This window comes from Coccinella septempunctata, chromosome 1 (assembly GCF_907165205.1).
Source record: "Coccinella septempunctata chromosome 1, icCocSept1.1, whole genome shotgun sequence".
In the NCBI taxonomy this organism is placed as follows: Eukaryota; Metazoa; Arthropoda; class Insecta; order Coleoptera; family Coccinellidae; genus Coccinella; species Coccinella septempunctata.
In genome coordinates, this window is record NC_058189.1 from 56,620,305 (window position 1) to 56,639,085 (window position 18,781).

The 18,781-nt window shown below is 34.3% G+C and overlaps 1 protein-coding gene across 4 annotated transcripts in view; it reads left to right on the forward strand.

Moving 5' to 3' along the window:
* Nucleotides 1–18,781, forward strand: part of LOC123309533 — a 155,035-nt gene that overhangs the window by 64,779 nt on the left and 71,475 nt on the right. For 2 of the 4 annotated variants that reach the window (XM_044892717.1, XM_044892712.1), the window contains exon 2: nucleotides 11,074–11,455. The exons of the other annotated variants lie outside the window; for them this stretch is intronic. The gene's annotated coding sequence lies outside the window, so the exon portion shown is untranslated. The remainder of the gene's footprint in view (nucleotides 1–11,073; nucleotides 11,456–18,781) is intronic. 4 annotated transcript variants of the gene reach the window in all.

The following is an 18,781-nucleotide window of genomic DNA, read 5'->3' on the forward strand; positions in this document are numbered from 1 at the left end:
GTAAACAAAACAAGGACTTTTAATTTATAATTTCATTTCATGAAACTAAAAAAAATAAAGTAAGGGTTGCTTATTTCACCCCCGTATAATATGACAGGAATATTGAGAAAATACCCTTGGTTAGTCATTTACGAGTACACGAAAATTACAGAATTTCAAGTTTCTAGCGTTACTGGAATTTCAGAAAAAAATTAAATCTGAATTTTAGTCACCACCTTTTAGGGATAATATCTCGAAAAGGGATGGGCTGAGGAAATTTTGTTATAGGAAAGACCCATATTAATTTCATACAGGCATTCATCTCCTGAATTTTGTCGCATGAATTTACGAACAGCCTGTACAGGGTGGGCAAAATTCGTTGTCTACTGAAGGGATCTCGTGAACTATAGCAGCTAGAAGAAAACTGATAATACATTCTATTGCTATTTTTTCTTGGAAAAATCCAAAACTGAAAACAGATCTAGCCTAACGTTTATAGATTTTGAGTTATGAACGAAAATTGGGAAATTGTCATTTTCAATGAAGATGAATAACTCGCATATTTGAACTCGTATTCGAAATCTGTTGTTACATTGATGAGGAATTCGAATATGGTATTATTTAATTTTTTGATTCAGTCATTTTCGAGATACGACAGGGATTTCTCATTTTTCAAATGTAAACTATAGTTGAAAGTTCTTCCATCTTGTTGCAAATTTTTTGCTGATTTCAAAAATGTATCATATGTCGCTATTCACATGAATATAACATAAAAAAAAATTCAATATATATATACTTTTCTTGCTTTTCGATTCACTGTTGAATTTTCAATAAGCTGGCGTAACCATACCGACCGTTGAATATGCATTTTGGTTCATAAACTCCACATAATTCTATGTGAAGTCAACCTTCTGTGATATAACAGATTGTGTGGGAAACCACCCACAGTCAAATAATCATTTCTTTTATATATTGATATCGAGATCAATATCCTTAAGGGAGTAAAAGACTTTCATCTGATTATTAAAGAAAAACATTTATTCAATGATCGGTGTTTCTATTTATGAAAGAAACTTGAAGAGTCAGTAAAATGAAAAAATACGATAATAAACTATAATAATAGTTTTTACAAAAAGTAAGATGAATAAAAATAGGGACATCTATCAACGGTAGGGTTCATTTGTGAACCATTGTTATACCTATAAGCATGCCTAACTAACACTACGTATGGCATTGCCGATATGAATACTGGTGACTTTTCTCAGGACGTTTTCCGTTCTGTTTCTTAATTGTTCATAATTTTGTATTCTTGTTTCGTAAATTTTATTTTTCAATCAGTGATTCAAATCACAGAGGCTCGGGTTCACAAAAGATAAGGTATTCAACGGTAGCTGTGGTAATGCCAGCCTACTTATATTTCAGCAGGAAATAGTATTAAATTCTTTCTCGTGTAACATTCATGTAAAAAGCGACATATTATACATTTTTGAAATCAGCAAAAAAATTGCAGCAAGATGAAAGAACTTTCCACTATAGTTTGCATTTGAAAAATAAAAATTCCCTGTCGTATCTCGAAAATGACTGGATAAAAAAATTCAATAATATCATATTCGAATTCCTCATAAAAAAGTGTGTGTAGAATGTAACAACAGATTTCGAATACGAGTTCAAATAAGCGAGTTATTCAGGTTGTCTATGGTTATTCAGCTTAATTGAAAATGACGATTTCTCAATTTTCGTTCATAACTCAAAATCTATGAACGTTAGGCTAGATCTGTTTTCAGATTTGGATTAGTCAAGAAAAATGAGAATGCGTTATCAGTTTTCTTGTAGCTGCTATAGTTCTCGAGATCCCTTCAGTAGACAACGAATTTTGCCCATCCTGTACATATTAACAGTAGAATAGAATAGAATAATTTATTAATCCTGTATGTCATTTAACATGTATAGGACTAGTCAATCAATCAATAATCATAGTTTATCAAAAAAATATTCACAAACTAAGTAACAACATTTTTCCAAAAGTTTATCTTCAAATATTTTCTCAAATTCCTCAAAACTATAAGCGATTGTATCCTCTTGGAAAATGGTCGAAAAGCTTCTCTCATTGAATGACACACTCCTTTCATGCACATTTTTTCCATATTTGACTCCGTTGGAAATATATATGTTGTTGATAAAAAAAAAATTCTTATATCTACAGAAGGTTCATTTTAATGTATTCAATTTTATAGAGGAAGTACTTCAATTTGTGGTATTCTTCTCTCTGGTATTCAAAATATAATCCAACTGATTAGCAACTGATTAATTAATCAATGAGAAAGGTCAATACAGAGTTTGTCCCAAAATGACGTACTTGCGTCCCAAAATTTTTATTTTTCTTGCAAGTATATCTTCTTAACCAAGGCGATTTAGGGGAATCGATGAATAAAATTCCATTTTATTTGAGCAGAGGAACCTAGTTTTTAACGGAACTGCTCGTCAAAAGTCAAGGGTATTGAATTAATTTGTGATATTTGAATATTTATATCTAGAGTTATTCAGGTTAGAATAATAAGATTTCAAATAAATGATGGATTCGGAGTAGCAAAAGTACAATAGATATCAATAAACCAGCTGACCATGGTTTCGATCTTATTTTATCTCAATGAAAACAGATATCTATGGAATTTTCTGACTATATTAAACGCTTGCTCTACAGAGCATCCAAAAACTCAAGCTCCACACAACAGTTTATTTTCTTCCTCAATAGTCTATACAAAGTATGACCTCCAAGTTCATCAATAACAACTTGTTATCTTTTCTGCATGATTTCTATCAATTTTGAGTACCTATTACTATGGTATTTTAATTTTAATTTCAGTATCAATTAGTATATGTATTAGAAGATGAGCAATATTTCATATTTTCAACGCAATAAACACCTGAAATATAAATTTTCAAGATTAAAAACGACTTTGACCTCCCGATTAACATTCTTACATTGCGATCTGCTCGACCATAAAATTTGGCTAGTTCGTCAGACGAAATGAACACATATTTGTCAAAACATCGAGGTAAATATGTTTCTAAGAATTTGGCGTGAAGCTGCTGTAGATTAAGTAAAAGATACTGGTGTTTTGATGGCTTCTCAACAAACTGAATCACTCCGCTATATTTAGGTGTAACAGATACTGATGAATAGGACCGAGATGTCAGATGGGATTCATGTTCCTATTTCAGATATTGTTCCACAGTAATGTCTTATAAAGTCAAAATTTTTATGAAAATACAAATGACACTCTGCCTAGCTGTCTCGTTTATAAGCAGACAGCTTGATAAGAAACTCAAATCCCTTTTTTCCTTAGGAAAATTTGTGAAGCCTGGAAAAGTTTCTGTTGTTTTTGGTCAAATCATTTAAAAAATCCCTCGTCAAGTAGGTTATGGAATATCTACGGTTGATGTTCTGTGACTCATTGCTTAGCTTGTAGCACCACATGATGTGAATGAGGTTTTTAATGAAACTAACCAATCGGTGGACCTATGAAAAGCATTCATTCGTTGAGGTAGACTTCAGAAGCTATTAAATCCGAGGAAATTTTGTTGTTGTTGCAGTTCATAACTAATACCAATGAAAACAAAATTTGATATTTTAATAAAAATGCTTTATAATGAATTCAGAAGAATTTGATTTTCAATAATATGAGTGAATCTCAGTTGAAATCATAATATTCGAAGTTATCTATACAGGGTGGGTCATTGACTCCTACAAATATTTTAACAGTAGATTCTTGAGGTCAAAAGAAACACTTTTTTCCTATATCATTTTTTCCGAATACAGGCTGTTGAAAAACCATGAAATAATTTTATTTTTAGTTGTAACTCACAAACGGTTTTATCGAATGAAATGAATTTCGGAATATAGTTTTTCATTTATTTGATTAATCTTTTTCGAACACAAGATATCACCCACGTCTTCCAGTTTTCTGATTATGACCATTACGTGCCATAAAAATACCAATCTCTTGAAACTAAGTTGGACGCTATCTAATGAATACTTGAACGTTCTGTAAAATAAAAGTATTCTTCATATTTTCTCGTATAATGCGCCGTTTTCGAGTAATTTGAAAAATTGGGTACTTAGGCTGAATACAACTCTGTTTAAAAGAATAGTATCACAGATTTAGCTTGTTATTCTGAAGGTAATTTTGTTTTTCTTGGGGTGGCATTACTCATTAAGAAAACTTAAAATGGCTATAACTTTTTATCAGGGCCGAATCGGAAAAAATTGTATGAGAAAAAAGTGTTACTTTTGACCTCAAGAACCTATCAAAATATTTGGACCCGTCACCCCATATGGAATAGCCATTGTGTCCCAGTAAAAAGTATCTTAAAAGGGTATATCGCCGATATGAGATTCTGCATGTCATAACACTCCGATACACCAAATTCAGTGATTTTTGTATGACCGGATCCTGAGATAAAAAATAATATTTGTGAGGCGAAATTGGAGGTGCTGTATGTTCGAAATAGGGGACCTCCTGGCAAAAATCAAAAATAGGGGTCTCTTAATTTTGTTTTCAGAATCTGCCACCAAATTTTGTTACATTGATTCCGGGACCCCCTGTATATAGAAGAATTTTTCAAATGAAGGCTGATTCTCAGATTTGAGATGTTTCGTAATTTCATTATCTTCCACGTGCTAGTTTTCAAGTAGTAACCTAATTAGTCGGACAAATTCTTGGTAGCTAAGAGTCGGTCTATTCTTCTTGTTTAATTTATTCTAAGGTCTGAAAACTGAGCGATGAGATCACCATAAAACTAAGACATTTCTGGAACATTCAGATGAGATCTGTTTCACAAGAATAGTTGACACGAGTAATCTAATACTCGAGTCGGAGTGGATTCGTTGTTCAAACGCTAATTCCAATTCGTGACGAACAATTCTTTCCGCATTAAAAATCTAATATATGCGGATTCTTCGCAGATCCCGTATCCTTTCCTCGAACGTAAAAATCGAAAATAAAGCGCAGCGAATACGATTAAGCGTAGGAAATTGCCGATTTCCACGATATTTGCACAATTTTGCTTAACCGGTGACGAATAATGCCAGACTAGAAAATTTCCTGCAACCGTTACTCGGTAATTCAATCGTTTCCGACTAGCTGTAGCGAGTAGACAAACGTACATTTCTGACCTCGAAAACAGATTCCCTGTAAATGCACCAAAGTGCATTGTTATTGAGGAGCCGCTTATTTAACAACGTCGGGTCATTCAAGAATAGGCGGCTATCATAAATTTTATTGTTATGCATCATTAAAACAATCAATAGGAAAGTCATAAATTGCCATTCTCATTTGCGAAACAACAATCAATTTTGTTATGTCATCGGTCTAAAAAATTGTGATAAATATTTTTATTGACCATTTTCCTGGAGTTATTACTTTGGGGCACCTAAGGGGCCAGTTAATGGTGCGTTCCGATGGAATTGTGCGCAAAATATTTTATTGGAATTGAAAAAGTATTCGACAATCGAAATAACCACAGTTACAGTGGACTTCTTCAGAGGAATACCTGTGATCGGTTCAAATATATTTGGAATCTCAATCATCCTGAAAAGGGTTGAAACAGAAACTGACAAAGGGATTTTGGATAGTGAACTGTGTTGTAATTACTTTTGAAAAAGAGCAACATCAACTGTTTCATATAACTATTAGGATATCCGTAAGATAAACTCTGTATGTTTAATTGACTCCAATCAGCTCGTTTTCAATGAGCACTCGGTTGTGTTTCGAATGGAATGAGATTCATGCTTTCTTACTTTTACCATAAAAATATTTAAATTATTCAACTCTGTCCCCTTGACAAACGTTTCAACATGAATTCCTTTCCCTTTTGTAACGAGCGGTAAAATAAATCTGTCAAGTAGACTATGGAATTTTGACGTTGTTGTCTCATGTCCGAACCTAGCTTATTTTATCAAATAGTACTGTTATGGTCCGTTTATTTCTCTTTTATATACCGGGTGGCGCACCCCAGACGCGGCACTCATTTTGAGGGAGTAAATAAAGATATTTTGAAAATCCTTTCTTGTAGTGTGTGTAGGGTGTTCAAAAGCAAAATTTAAAATTATTGTCATATGTACAGGGTGTTCGAAAACAAAGATATAGAACAAAGCTACACTTTTCTAAATGTAACACCCTGTATTTGACCTCAAAAATGGAATGGCAATCTCAAATTATGATGAGTTTCTTCAAATCACTTTTTACCTTAGAAGCACCCTTTACGAGATAATGGCGAAAAATTTAAAAGATGGAGTTTTTTTAAATAGCAATTAATGAAGAAACTAGTTACGCCAGCGATACATTCAGTATTTTTTCGAGTAGACCAGTTGGCTACTCCTACACATAAAAAAAATTTCAACTCTGGAATATATAGAGTGATCATAATTTATTTTCAAACATCCAACTACAAATAATCGTCAAAAACTGCTGAGAAACTATCAGGTTTAAGTGAAGGAAAATCTTATGAAGATATTTTCGAAATTAATTTTTACGTTCAACGAGATAAAGAAATACCGGGTGTCCCATTTAAAATGAGAAAGTTTTTGACGATTATTTGTAGTTGATGTTTGAGAATTAATTATGATCACTCTGTATATTCCAGAGTTGAAATTTTTTGTGTGGGAGTAGGCAACTTGTCTACTCGAAAAAATACCGTCTGTATGGCTGGGGTAATAAGTTTCTTCATTATTTGCTATAAAAAAACTCCATATTTTCAATTTTTCGCCATTATCTTGTAAAGGGTGCTTCTAAGGTATAAAGTGATCTGAAGAAACTCATCATAATTTGAGCTTGGCATTCCATTTTTGAGATCAAATACAGGGGGTTAAATTTAAAAAGTGTAACTTTGGTCTATATCTTTGTTTTCGAACTTCCTGTACATATGACAATAATTTTAAATTGTGCCTTTGAACACCCTACACACACTACAAGAAAAGATTTTCAAAATATCTTAATTTACTCCTTCAAAATGAGTGGCTGCGTCTGGGGTGGGCCACCCGGTATACAGGGCGAGTCTTTGAGTCTTATGAATATTTCAACAGTAGATTCTTTGGGTCAAAAGAAACACTTTTCCTTTACCATTTTTTTCCGAATCTGCTCGGTTTAAAATATGTATACAGGATGTTGAGAAAACATAAAAAAATTTTATTTTTAGTTCTATCTCACAAACGCTTTTATCGAATGAGATGAATTTCGGAATATAGTTTTTCATTTATTTGATGAATCTTTTTCGAACACAAGATCTCATCCACGTCTTCCAGTTTTCTCGTTATGACCATAACGTACCATAAAAATACCAAAAACCCAAAGAAGCCAACTCTTGAAACTAAGTTGGACGTTATCTAATGAATATTTGGTGGATTAGAATCGGTAACTTTTGAATCGGTTACAAAATTTCTGAACTTCTGTATCTTTTTCTGGGCAGTATATTCCTATGGGTATAATAGATCTCCCTCTTAGTATACTCTAATTGGTTATCGCTTTATTAATATTTTCATTACAACGATTCATTTATCCATCTGTTGTTTTGTGTTTGGTTGATTCAAACCTATAATTGGGCCTCATATTTTCTAGAAGTGTTCAGAGATCAAATTAAAAATCTGCAGTTGAAACAGCCTGAATACTTACATTTCTCATTAACAAAATTATAATATCCACTCTCCTTGAATATGACTCACTGAATTTCCCCTACAACATTGATTTCTCAACTCCGAGATAATGGAATCGTTTCAAATAGAGTCCAGTTTAATATGGAAAGGCTGTTTTTTCATAAAATTTTAAAACTCGCATGTTGCCTCAGACAGAAATAACGAGAAAGGATCAGTCTTTTTCAAACTCGATTAGGCGACTCCATTTTATTCCAGACCTCAACATGAAATATAAATTCTCGTTTACCCAAACCAGGAGTTATAGGACAGGTGTAATTGGTTCTTGAAGAAGTGAATTAGGATCGAAAATGAGCAAGTCTATTTTAGGAATCATTATCCATTAAGTAATGTTCTTTGAACTCGATTCTCTGTCATTCTCTATCGTCTAAAAATAGAGGATATTATTCAGAAACGTCAGCAAAACACACTTTGTGATTAATTATTAACTTATGATAAATAGTCTTTAAGGAATGTCGCACCGGTGTGTAATACGTGAATAAAGGAGCTATTTTCAGTGGTCTGTGTTTATGTTGATTCGAACAAATATATTCATGAATACTGCCACTCTAGCGAACTCGTACCTTTTGGAAGGAATGAATAATTTATTCTTCCACAGGTGTCGAAATGATGCGTTCAAAACTTCTGGATAGCATAAGCTTGCCGATGGACAATTCAAAAGCGATTAGGTCTTCGGTCAAAATTTTACATTTTGTAACATCCCACTTACTCCTCATGAAGTGTATTTCGATTCATCTTGCCAGAAATGAACCATTTGGGTTCGATTCGAAATTACCACAGTTTACATCGCGAGACTTTCTGTGTTCCGTGAAACTGAAAATTATTAAATCGGGTGCTATGAAACGAAATGGCGAATGCGCTGAATACGTATCGTCAATAGAAACTCACATAAAAGGAATCTCAATAGTTAAAACCACTAGTGTTCGAAATAATATCGATAGTAATTCTGTCAGAAATAAACTAGATTAAATATTTTAGTAACACAATTCCACAGGACAAGTGCAAGATGATTCTGAGCGCAACTTGTATTTATTGGGACAATTTCACGATTCAAAAAAGTGATAAAATAGAAACCCTTCAAAAATTTTGGCAGGTCGCAGTTTAACAATCCTTATATTAGGCACTTCAAAACGTTATTGTGGGTTTATGCGGAGTTACCAAGAATCAGGTAGAACATGGGAAAAATTGCGTATACAGGATGAGTCTTTGACTTGTACAAATATTTTAACATTAGATTCTTGATGTCAAAAGAAATCCTATTTTCCTTTATCATTTCTCCCGAATCGGCTTAAAAGTTTACAAGTTTAAAAGATACAAGCTGTTGAAAAACCATAAAAAATGATATTTTTAGTTCTACCTCACAAACTGTTCTATCGAATTGAATGAATTTCGGAATATAGTTTTTCATTTATTTGATGAATCTTTTTCGAGCACAAGATGCCCCCCACGTCTTTCAGTTTTCTCATTATGACCATTAGGTACCATAAAAATTCCCAAAATTCAAAGAATCCAAGTCTTGAAACTAAGTTGGACGTTATCTCATGAATGTTTGAACGTTTTGTAAAATAAAAATATTCTTGATATTTCCTCGTGTAATGCGACGTTTTCGAGTAATTTGATGTTCAAAAATAAAAAATATCTGCAATATTCGAAAAATTGGGTACTCTAGCTGAATGCCACTCAGTTTAAAAAATCCACAGATGTGTAGTGTCATAGATTCAGCTTGCTATTCCTAAGGGTATTTTGTTTCTCTAGGGATGGCATAGCTCGTTATGAGAACTTAAAATGGATGTATTTTTTCATCAGGGTCAAACCGGAAAAAATGGCATAGGAAAAAAGATTCTTATGGTAAAAAGACTCGCCCTATATAGGGACAGAAATTATACACTCCAAGTCGCCGAGGGTATTGATGAATCAAAGTGATCATGGATCTCTTTCAGCGACATTCAGAGTAAAAGTCTGAATGACGCTGAAAGTTTCACACAAATCAAGCCAAAACTGTAATTTCGTTATTTCATCAGCCACAACATTTTCTTGTTTTCCGACCTTTTTGTTACAAAAAGAACCAAAATTCTTCAAGTTTTTGAGTATCTCTCGATAGTATAGTTTACAGTTTGACACGAAAATACGCCAAAACTGTGATTTCGTTATTTTCGTCACCCATAACATATTTCTCTGTTTTTTTTCACTATTTTGTTGAGAAAAATTCTTCATGTTTTTTATTATTTCATTGTTGGTATCTCCTGATGGTCTAGGTCGGTCAGGAAATCTCCCAATGTAGAGTCTAATTGTTTTATTCACAACTCAAACACACTCGCCATGAATAGGAAGTGGGCGAGTAGGTACTAAATACAGGTATACATGAGGGTGTATTTAAAGATGAGGCTTTTTTTCAATAGAAGATAGAACTAGTCAAAATGAAGAGTTTCACCAAAAATCACATAAACAAAACTATCAAAATGACAACGTTGAAAAAAAAATTGAAATGATAAATGAAATAGATTCTAATACGACCCTAGATCATTTGTTTTCTGAATTATTGCAAAGGAATGGGAAAAAACTTATCTCCTGATGTCTGAATCAACCATGTAGTTTCCTTTTGTCCGTTCGATTTTTACGTGGGAATGAAAATGGAAACTTACGATTGCCTAATTTTTCTCGTTATTCAGTAACTTACACGATTTTATGGAACGGCTTATTTGGATATCAACTAACAGAAAAAGACTTAGAACGCAAGTGTAGAAAAATTTAATATTAGTTCAAAATCTCAACAATAAAATTAGTCAAAATTATTCACAATGGGCATCACAATCTTCTTGTTCGTACACTCCAACAATCACTGTGAAAATGGGATAAAATAGGACAACTGCACTTTGTCAACATAAGTACTTTCAATAAACTGTCTCAATTTTCTACATTTTTTTTTACCCCAAATTGCGCGTTACAACAATTCTTTCAAGTGACCTGATGCAACTAAGCAGATATACTCGGAAGTACTGAACTATTAATTGTACAGCCATATGTTTATGTTTTTTTTCGTTTTTCCGATGGCGTAGTCACCATCTTTCACAGTCTCGTACTTGGAATTTGATGAAATTTGTCGACAATCTAGGGGTTGTAGCTCAGCCATGTTGAATATTTTATAGAGACAATTTTTGGTGAAATGACTTATTTTGATGACTTCTACCTTCTGTCAAACAAAAGCCTAACCTTTGACAACATCCTGTCTATTCAGCTATTCTCAGTACCAATGGACGTATGGATTGAAGGGTGAGCGTTCAACATGTCCAATCGAGTGGTCTTTCGCGGCGAAATTCAATGAACTATTACTGAAGGCGTGCGCCCACTGTTTTCTGAAGAGAAAAGTAAACAATTATCTATTTCAGGTTGTCACATATTGCACAAAAGGCAAAACGTTTAGTTAGAAGACACTGAGCACCTTTCACTCTAAACAGTAGTCGGTATGTGATCAACAACAATCTACGTGAAGTTCGCGGAAATTTCGCGAAAGGTGGCGATTAGCAGGTTTCCATCCAAGTCAGTCTTTCTACAGGCATTAGAAAAGCAGTGGCGTGTTGTAGCGATGGTAACGGTGGTCAGGAGCTAACGGTGGAACATGCGGGGGGGCGCAGGGGCGGCCGGCACTGCGGACTCTGCTCGCTGGTCGCCCGCGCCTTCCGCCGCGCGGTTTGTGGCGCCCCAAGCCGCAGGGGTAGCGGGGAGTCCTACCAGGAGCTGACGGCGCCCCAACCAGAAGAGGAGATTACTGTAAGTTTCATTTTCAGCACTTGATTTTGCCCGCGAGGATATTTTTTCAATAGGGGACAAAGGAACGGGTTATTTTTCCATAAAAGTGTAATTTTTTGTTTGTTCAATTTTTTGTTTGATTAAGTAACTACTTGGGTTTTTGTTTGAAATTTTATATACCATACTATGTGTGGGAAGTTGGCCCAGCACTTTTCGATTTTTGTGAAAAGAATTGTGCCGAATAGTGCTAGGTTTGTGCCACTTTGTGCCGTTGAAATTTTTCTTCAATTCCATACGTTTCTCAAGATATTCCACAAAATGTATGGAATGGGCCAGACCAGTTCTACTGGAAAAAATGGGTTTTTATGACTGAAATAGATTGTGCTATACAGTGTGAGTCCTTGACTCGTACAAATATTTCAACAGCAGATTCTTGTGGTCAAAAGAAACACTTTTTTCCCAATACATTTTGTCCGATTTGGCACTGATAAAAAGATATAGCCATTTTAAGTTTTCATAATGAGCTGTTCTATCCCTTAAAAAATAAAATTACCTTCAGAATAACTAGCTGAATCTGTGACACTACACATCTGTGGATCTTTTTAACAGAGTTGTATTCAGCCAAAGTACCCAATTTTTCAAATTTCATAGATACTTTTTAATTTTTGAACATTAAATATGAAGAATACTTTTATTTTACAAAACGTCCGAATATTCTTTAGATAGCATCCAACTTGATTTCAAGAGTTGGGTTCTTTGAATTTTTGGTATTTTTATGGTACATAATGATCATAATGAGAAAACTGGAAGAGGTGAGTGATATCTTGTTTTCGACAATGATTCTTCAAATGAATGAAAATTCGATAAAACCGTTTGTGAAATAACATTTTTTTATGGTTTTTTAACAGCCTGTATCTTTTAAACCGGGAGTATTCTGAAAAAATGGTAAATGAAAAAAGTGTTTTTTTTTTGACCTCAGGAAGCTACTATTGAAATATTTGTACAAGTTGAACGAATTTGAATACTCATCATGTATGTGTACTGAGCTATGCCATTCGAATTTTTGCGAAATTTCCTCTAATTTCCCAAAAAATCGAAAATGAAGAAAAAATTAGTCCTAAATCTTTCTTAAAATGGGTGATACACGTGTACTAACTTGTGCCGTTGAAATTTTCACGAAAATTCCTCTAGTTTGACGAAAAATACTTTTGTTTTTTATTGTTAAAATTTTTTTTTTATAGTAAAGCACAAATTATTCCTCTCACCAAAAAACAAAAGTGCTGGGCAAACTTTTTCTTCATTTTAGATTTTTCGGGAAATGTGAGGAAATATCACAAAAATTTGAACGGCACAACTTGGTACATGTAGGTATAGCATAATCTATTTCAGCCATGAAAACCCATTTTTTCTAAAAGTGCTGGGATGGCCTATTTCAAACATTTTATGGAATATCTTGAGAACCGTATGGAATTACAAAAATCTCCACGGCACAAAGCAGCATAAACCTAACACAATTCAGCACAAAAGTTTTCGTTCGAAAATCGAAAAGTGGTGGGCCAACTTCACACACATTTCCATACGATAAGAAGCGACATAAATATACTGCTCCACAAAAACTGAGGAAGTTCAGAAATTTTGTGACCGTTTCAAAAACTGCCGATACTTGTCCACCAAATTTTCATTTATGAGAAATCATATGTTCATATTTCTTTGAAGTTAGTGAAAGCGTAGTTTCCCGATTCGTCTATCGATATCGAGAAACTGGACACGTGACCAGAAGACCGATAAGTGAACGCCCAAGATCTACCAGTCCTGCACAAGATCGGTTCCTGACTGTGTCTAACCCTGGAGACACTTTGAGTACTTGTCGAATCATGAAGCAGCGGCTTTTTAACACTCTTCTGATCATTGTAAGAAAAATTTCGATGAAGTTCTGGAAATTTGGCTTTGCCCTCTGGGTGGCCAGACCTCAATCCCATCGAATACGCTCGGGATTAGCCACAAAGAGCTTTGGATTCTCATCAACCACCTCCACATACACTTCAAGATCTGATGCAGACGGCTTTTACCTCAACTCTGGTGATAAATTGATCAAAGCTACTTTAACAATCTGATTGAAAGTATGCAAAGGCTTTGTCAGGCTGTGGTTGATGTTCAAGCAGGCCATACTCTCCACTTGCCTTTATTTTTTCAATTTTCAAAAAGGTAAAAGAATGAGTTAGATAAGTGAGTAAACATAGATTCCTCATGATTTTTCAAATTTTCGTTCCAATATAAATATTAAGAATGTTGATATCGGTTGAAGGAACAATAAAAACCTAGATCTCTATGGCGACGTTTCGGTGGTTTATTTCTCACCTTCCTCAGGCCGAGAGATCAAAGCTCTATTCCAAAAATGGAAAACGTTTCTAATTTAGTCATTAGTACGAATGGATAATTAAGGTTATCTTCAAAATCGACAACAATCAACGTGATAAGATGTGCAAGCATATTGGCAAAGTCATAAACTGAGATCTAGGTTTTTATTGTTCCTTCAACCGATATCAACATTCTTAATAGATTCCTCATATTCGAAAAATTGGTAAAAAACATGGAAAATTGAAACAGTCTCAAAATTTCTGAATTCCTAAACTTTTGTGGGGGCAGAATATGTTTTTAGAGACTTTACACACATTTCCAAATGAACCTTGTGTCTTTGAAACGGCTTCTACTGTTCGGACGTAGAAAAATCCGCCACCAATTTTTCATTTCTAGACGTCCCCATTTCCTGAAGTTGATAGATTTTCTCGGACGGCAGTTTATTTCGTAAAAAGCACGACAAAAAATGTAGCGATGATCATTAATATTTATGAGCTCAGTTTGCTAATTTAGGAACCGTCCGTTTCTTTTCATTTAAATTAATTCGCTTCGTCTGGTACTGCAGAACGCTATAAAGCAAAGTGGCCACGTTGTATATTGTCTCCCTTATTTTGATGGCTTGACAGTTCGTTATGAAAGATGCCGGCGCCGTAAGTTTATGCAAAAAGGGCGAAAACTTGGGATTTTCACGAAGAAAAGTCGGACAAAGTGGAAGAGAAGCTCTCGGAAAAAGAAATGCACACAGAGATGAAGTAGGGTCCAGAATATTGTTCACTTTATATCGAATTAGTTCCTGAATGATTTATACTAGAGAAGTTTTCAGTGTTGATAGTTTGCATCGAGGTTTTCATTCTTCTGTTGGTATGGAAAATTTCCATGTTTCATCGGAATATTAGATATTTGCAGAAATATCCAGCAGATTTGAAGATGTTTATTGGAGTCGTGAACCTTGAATAGAAATACAACATACAGTGAGACACTTTGACGTGTACATGAATTTTAAAAGTAGATTGTTAAGGTCAAAAGAAACACTTTTTTTCAACCATTCTTCGGATTCGGCCAAGATAAAAAATATCTATTTTAAGTGAGGTATAACTTAAAATTAAATTTTTTTATGGATTTTCAACAACCTGTAACTTTTCAATCCAGTTACATTAGAAAAAAATGGTAAACGAAAAACTGTTTATTTTGACCTCTGGAATCTTCTGTTGAAATACATATACATGTCAAAAATGCACACTGTATAGTCAGTTTTGGCATTGTTTACAACATAATTTTGTTTTTTACATCCTTTTGATCTGGAATCATAATTTATCGGAAGTTTTTTCTCTGCATGTGATTTTTAGTTGAAATTATGGATTCCTGAATGGGATGAGTTTCTGAAATCACTTCTGAATTCAACGGTGTCTGAATTACTCCAACAAAAGTTAGAGGACTATACTATAATTACAATAACAATGACATCTATAGAAGAAACAGTGAAATGCTTAAAAGACTCATGCTAAAACTCGAAGCAACAAACAAAATATGTTAGGCAGGGGAGGGAGGTAGATGAAGAACTTCATAATTTTGGAATTTGTCGAGAGAACATCACGCCATCTGTCTTTACCATCACATAATCTTCGAAGTTTAGCATGTGTCTTTCACCATTTCACTCTTTCTTTTATAGATGTCATTGTCGTAATTCTAGATGTTAACTGTTGCACTTTCATTTTGTTCCACGCTTTTGACAGTTTTTGTTTGTTGACGTTTGTTTTTCTGGTAGGTTATTTATTCTATTATTTTGATTTTTGACGTGATTATATTTTATAACACCTAGCTTTTTAATGCCTGATAATGGCAACAATGAGTGGGGAGGACTTTCATTATTGATATACCTGTTTCTATTGAATTGGTTATTTCACCACTACACGTGTGGTATTTTTCACCCAACTGAAGATGATATCGTTATAGCTAAACACGTGTAGTGGTTAAATAATTAATCCTAATGAATATCGGGTACCTACTTCAGTTTTTAGTTCGATACTAGGTGTTTAGGTGGGATTTCGATTTTCTAATTTGAGGCTTAATTTAAATGTGTTGTTGCTGCCACTTGCTCTTGGATTATTTCTTATACATTTGTACTTTTTTAGAATACTGTTTTCTTTAATTACTGACGGGTTATAAATCAAGTAATAAATCTAATAATAACACATATCTAAAAAAAGTTGGAATTTTTGTAAAACACATTTACCCTTCACCCTATATGACTATAACTACTGGTGGAGTTCAACCTCTTATGTTAAGAGAAGAGAAAAAAGTGCAACCATCTCTTTCAAATTTGTTAATGGTCAAGTCGAAGTAACTGGTATCTTTGTTGAATATTAATACTCATTTCATCTTGAGTAAATTTAACTTTTGTGTAGTGTCTCCAATACTCAACACCATTTTCACAGCCGGGTAGCATCCATCTGCAGAGACTTGAATAGTTGAGGTGTTTTTCTTTATTTTAAGTCGGTTTAAGAAACAATTGTATTTTTTAATTATATACTCATTTTTTTTGTGCACTTTACAAGGCATATATGTTCCTGTATGTATTTGTTACCTGCTTATATCTCTTATTCGGCATTTGCTTGTTGGGTGTAAAAAGATAATCGGATAATTGTTGAGTCAACTTATGTTTTCTCAAGTATTGAAAGGCTTATACTCGTCAACAGAAAATAAATGGAAGATACATACACATAAATTCTTATACAGGGTGAGTCTTACTCGTTCAAATATGTCAACAATAGATTCTTGAGGTCAAAAGAAATGGCTATATCTAACTCAAACTGTTAACTTTTCATAATGAGCTTTGCCACACCTTGAAAAACAAAATTACCTCCAGAATAACTAGCCAAATCTGTGACACTACACATCTGTGGATCTTTTAAGCAGAATTGTATGCATCCAAAATACCGAATTTTTCAAATTCCACAGATACTTTCAAATTTTTCAATATCAAATTACTCGAAAATGGTATATTATTCTAGAAAATATGAAGAATACTTTTATTTTACAAATCGTTCAAATATTCATTAGATAGCGTCCAACTTAGTTTCAAGAGTTGGGTTCTTTGAATTTTTGGTATGCTTATGGTCATAATGAGAAAACTTCTGTTCGAAAAAGATTCATCAAATAAATGAAGAACTATATTCCGAAATTCATTTCATTTGATGAAACAGCTTGTGGGATAGAACTAAAAATGACAATTGTTTTATGATTTTTCAACAGCCTGTATCTTTTATACCGAGCCGAATCAGTAAAAATTGTAAAGGAAAAAAGTGTTTCTTTTGACCTCCAGAATCTACTGTTGAACTATTTCCACGGTCAAAGACTCACCTGTATAAGAGCTTTATTAAAAAAAATTAACAAGTACGACAATTTTATTTTTGCTATCCACTCAATTTCCATGAATCTTCAATGGGTCTGGTTCTTGTTCAGCATCACGTTGTTTTCAAGGTCGTTTTGACAGCTGTCAAAACAGGGTGTTGATTTAATGAATTAGGACCTGCTTCATCTAGCAGAAATATTGGTTCTTCCAAATATGGGGTTCCAGTTGATGGAATCAGTCCTCTTTTAACCCAAATCTCTGCGCAACTCTGTGTTAGCCTATTCCAAATATTATATAACTCATATCATTGTTCGAGTCATTTTGAGCTTCTACTCTAGCATGACTGGTACACTTTTCGTTTGTAATGTAGTAGTTTCATGTTGATTCTGACGGGCCTACATAGGGATGCCTCAAGGTGCCTACAGATTACTCTGACGTGACGTGAGACCAAGTCATAATGCGCATGATTCAAAAATCTAACGTAGGGTAGGGCGTGCATTTCCACGTCACGTCAGAACAATTTGAACACTTCCGCGCAAAATCGTAAGTTAGATTTTTGAATCATGCGCATTATGACGTGATCCCACGTCACGTCAGAGTAATCTTTAGGTTTATGCTGGCCGGTAACTTATACCCTGATCCTTTACTCAAGAAGTAAACTTGAAATATTCAGGATTTTCGTCATAAAATTGCAATAATGAACCCTCGTATTTCAACTTTCTCCTTTACTCCTTACCATGACTTCGTTTTCTGGTGAACTCTTTAAGAGGACCAGATTCCCATTCAATTCATTATTCTTCTCTGCTCGACATTACGCTACCGACATGACATTCCACCCACATAACAGTCATACAGAACTCGACGTATCTGGAGTATTTCTGGATGAAAAATGCCCCGGAATCGATTCCCTGTTGTTCCAGGATCAACTAAATGCGAAATTCCTCGCCCTGCGAGGGAGCGAACGTCAGGAATGCCATGAATAATAAGGGTCGGTTTTTTCGTTTCGCTAAAACAACTGCTCCAAAGTAGTCATCCAGCGCAACTAACGAGACTAAGGGCCACTCCAGGATTTTCCACGGGAATGTGCGGGCCTCATCGTCTGCAGTTCGGAGCTTCTGCATTCCGACGAATAGAGGGAGGATTCATTTGATACTACCGGAGCACACGAAAGGGTCTATCATTATTGTGCGCCATTATTCGTACTTCTATTTGGAGGGTATCTCGTATTTTGAGCGGTCGTTATACGGTACTTGCCAGTATAGGAGACCATCGTGATGTAACGATTTCGTCGAGAGTACTTACGATCCTGAGAATTGCTTTGCCATTTTTTGCGTATTGTCTACATAATTCACGTAATTTTTCTAAAAGCTGACGATCGAATATTTATCAAACGGTATCCAACATATTCGATGAAAATTTATATTTTGTTTCATCTGAAGATGAAATACGAGGATGTATTGATATCTAGTTAGCCTAGACCAGTTCCATGCATAAAAAAATATTGCGTTACCATAGCAACGAACAATAACTCATTAGAAGTGTCAGTGTGAAGTTTGAGGTCAACAAAGTTAGCCAGAGTTACGCAATAAATTAAAAGAATGAAGATGTCCACCGAAATTGTGAAAATCGAAAAATTG